We start from the raw sequence: 239 nt of genomic DNA, 5'->3' as shown, positions 1-239 counted from the left end.
ACCAATGTCAGGGTCAGACTTCCAACACTGAAGGCTTTCTCCCTAAGCGAGAGGCTGCCCGGCCCTTTCCCAGACTTGGGCCTCCGGCGTTCTCCCTTCTGATGCCTTTTTTTCCACTTAGCCCCTCTGTCTGGGTAGATCTTTGACTCAATCGCAGAAGAATGCCGTGCACTCTATAACAAGCGAAGGGGCTGGATGTGTTTATTCTGAGAGGCCTTGAGTAAGGGGTGGGGGTGGGG

The sequence above is a fragment of the Camelus bactrianus genome, chromosome 13, assembly GCF_048773025.1.
Source record: "Camelus bactrianus isolate YW-2024 breed Bactrian camel chromosome 13, ASM4877302v1, whole genome shotgun sequence".
Taxonomy (NCBI): Eukaryota; Metazoa; Chordata; class Mammalia; order Artiodactyla; family Camelidae; genus Camelus; species Camelus bactrianus.
Note: the sequence above shows the minus strand (reverse complement) of the source record.